General features: G+C 38.2%; 1 non-coding gene across 1 annotated transcript; it reads right to left on the bottom strand.

The window, feature by feature from the left end:
* Positions 1-222: 222 nt before the first annotated feature.
* LOC131183640 (small nucleolar RNA R71) lies at positions 223-330 on the bottom strand. The gene has a single exon (XR_009151680.1). It is a non-coding gene; the product is annotated as a small nucleolar RNA R71 (small nucleolar RNA).
* Positions 331-3,092: the final 2,762 nt, after the last annotated feature.

Below are 3,092 nucleotides of genomic sequence, written 5' to 3'. Positions count from 1 at the left end.
TTCTGAAAATCCACACACACATCTGAAGAAGTTTGCTATGATCTGTGACATGCAAAAACAACCTGGAGTGTCTGATGATGCAGCAAGGCTAAAATTGTTTCCATTCTCTTTGAAAGATAGAGCATTGGATTGGCTTGATTCTTTAGCTCACAACTCAATTACAAATTGGGAGCAGCTCACTGATGCATTTCTTGCCCAATACTTTCCACCTGGAAAAACTCAAGAGTTGAGGAATCAAATGATTGCTTTTAGACCAAGAGAAGATGAGACTCTTTATGAGTCATGGATGAGATGGAAGGAGTTGGAGAGACAATGTCCACATCATGCCATTCCTAAATGGATGATAAACCAGAATTTTTACACAAATGTTACTCCTGCTATCAGAGGAATCATTGATGCTCAAACTGGAGGGGAATTCATCATTAAGCATGAAGATGAAGCTTATGAGTTGTTAGAGAAAATAGCAAAGAATACTCATCTTTGGAGTAGTCCAAGAGGACCAGCTCCAACTCAAAAGAGGCAAGCTGCTGGAATGTATGAGCTTGATCCATTCAACATGATCAATGCCAAATTTGATGCACTCACTAATGTCCTTGCTAAGAAAATGGAGGATTTAAGTATGCTAGTTAGTTCATCATCATGCTCTAGGAATTCTCAACAAGTTACTTATGTAGAAGGAACAATGAGCTGTGGAGTAGATTATCCTTCATATGCTTGGAGGAATCATCCAAATTTTTCATGGGGGAATCAGCAAACTCAAGCTTTAACTCAAAACTTTCCACCACAACAACAAGGGCATCAATACCAATAACCTTGGCAACCACCACCTAGTTTTCAGCAAAAGAATGCAAATCCTGCGCCTCTACCAAAACAGCAAGAACAAAGTTCCACCACAAAGGCTTTATTACAACAAATTCTTGCTAATCAAACTAAGCGTGATGAAGAGATGAGAGAGATGAAAGCAAGGCTGGAACAAATGCAAACACACAATAGGATGCTGGAAAATCAGATTGCACAACAAGCATGCTCATCAAGTACAGTTCTATGGGGAAACTTCCTAGTCAAACAGAAAATCCAAGGGAGCAATGTCATGCCATCACACTGAGGAGTGGTAAAATAGTGCATACTGAGAAGAGTGAAAAAGTTGAGAAGAGAGAAAATGAGAAAGATGTTGAGAGAGATGAAAAACAAAAGAGTGAAAAAGGGAGTGCAAGAAAAGGTAAAGAGGAGGTTGGAGAGAAAGAAGAGAAATACATACCTCCAGAGCCTTACAAGCCACAGCTTCCCTTTCCACAGAGATTTCAAAAAGCCAAGCTTGATAAGCAATTTGGGAAGTTCTTAGAGGTTTTGAAGAAGCTATATATAAATGTGCCTTTTATTGATGCTCTTTCCCAAATGCCTTCTTATGCTAAGTTTCTAAAAGAAATTCTCTCAAATAAGAGGAGACTTGAAGATTATGATACTGTAGCCTTAACTGAGGAATGCAGTGCTATCCTCCAAAGGAAACTTCCTCCAATCCAGGGAGTTTTTCAATTCCATGCCACATTGGGGATTCATGTTCTATAAAAGCTTTATGTGATTTAGGGGCTAGTGTAAGCCTTATGCCCCTCTCCATCTATGAGAAGCTCAACATGGGAAATATTAAGCCAACCCACATTTCTCTTCAGTTAGCTGATAGATCAATTAAGTATCCTGAAGGGATTTTAGAGAATGTGCCTCTGAAGGATGGGAAATTCTATATACCTGTTGACTTTGTCATCTTGGACATGGAAGAGGATTCTAATATCCCAATCATTTTGGGGAGGCCTTTCCTAGCTACAGCTGGTGCTTTGATTGACGTGAAAGGTGAAAAGCTTACTCTCAGAGTCGGAGAGGATCATTTAGTCTTCAACATTGGCAATGATAAGAAGAAGCAACATGAAGATGTAGACTCTTGTTTGAGAATTGATATAGTTGATGAGTTAGTAAAAGAGCACTTTAAAAAGAGCTATCCGAAGGCTTCTCTTGAAAGTTGTCTTATCCATGAAGGGAGTATCAATGATGAAAATCCAAAAGAGGCTGCATTTGCACAACATTTAAAGGGTAATCCATCTTGTCCTATGGCACCAATCTTTCAAGTTGAGCAAGTGGAGAAAAGTGAAGTCAAGCAACCATCTCTCAAAGAAAAAGATGCACCAAAGGTTGTCAAGAAAGAAATGGTTGGATTTTTAGACAAAGCAACAAGGATCTTCTCATGTAATGGAAAGAAAATGAAGTATAGATTCATTGAAGCACCTATTGGAAACAGAGGCAATAAATTCCAATTCCAGCCACCATGAAAAATGACAAAAGTCCAGCTAAGGACTATAAATTAGCCCTCTTGGGAGGCATCCCAAGTCCTTTTATTTTTATTTTGCTGATTTACTTTTACTTTCATTACTTTTGTTTTTATCTTGAATCTCCCCAAATTCAATTTTTGACATTTGTTGAATTTTATCCCTTGTAGATGTATTTCAATGGAGGAAGGTTGGTGAACTGCTAGGGAGTGACCCTTAACCTGAAATTATGTTCGTTAAATCTCCTACAAATTGATTGATTTTTCTTTGCATAACGGTCACGAGTCTGCTACACAGTTTTATGCAAAGAGGAAAAATGAAATCTGCAGCAAGGAAAGGTCTGCAGCAGATGAATTATGTCCTTGGGTTGCTACCTGGTTTATGCAGAGCAAAAAAATGACATTCTGCAGCAAAGAGGGTGTCTGCAGTAGATGGCTTACGTTCTTGGTGAGGTTGGGTGTGTAACTTTTAAGTAAATGTGCTTTTAATGTTAATATGGTGGTAAGTGAGCCATTTTTGCGAGAATGAGCTTATTTGGGTTGTGGGATTTAAGGTGGAAATCTGCATTTTTCTTGGCATGACTTGGGATTTCATCATTTGTGAATAGATACAACTTTATGCAGATTTTATTGAGTTTTAATGTGCTAAATGTTGATTTGCAGAATTTGAGTTAAAATGGCATGGGTCACAAATGCCTTTTATGCAGGATCCATCTTCTACAAGCTTGTGTGATGCATTTTTGATGAACTTTGTATATATTGATGTGTTTTTGATGAA

The sequence above is a fragment of the Hevea brasiliensis genome, chromosome 9 (assembly GCF_030052815.1).
Source record: "Hevea brasiliensis isolate MT/VB/25A 57/8 chromosome 9, ASM3005281v1, whole genome shotgun sequence".
Classification (NCBI taxonomy): Eukaryota; Viridiplantae; Streptophyta; class Magnoliopsida; order Malpighiales; family Euphorbiaceae; genus Hevea; species Hevea brasiliensis.
This window is presented reverse-complemented; position numbering and strand designations above follow the sequence as displayed.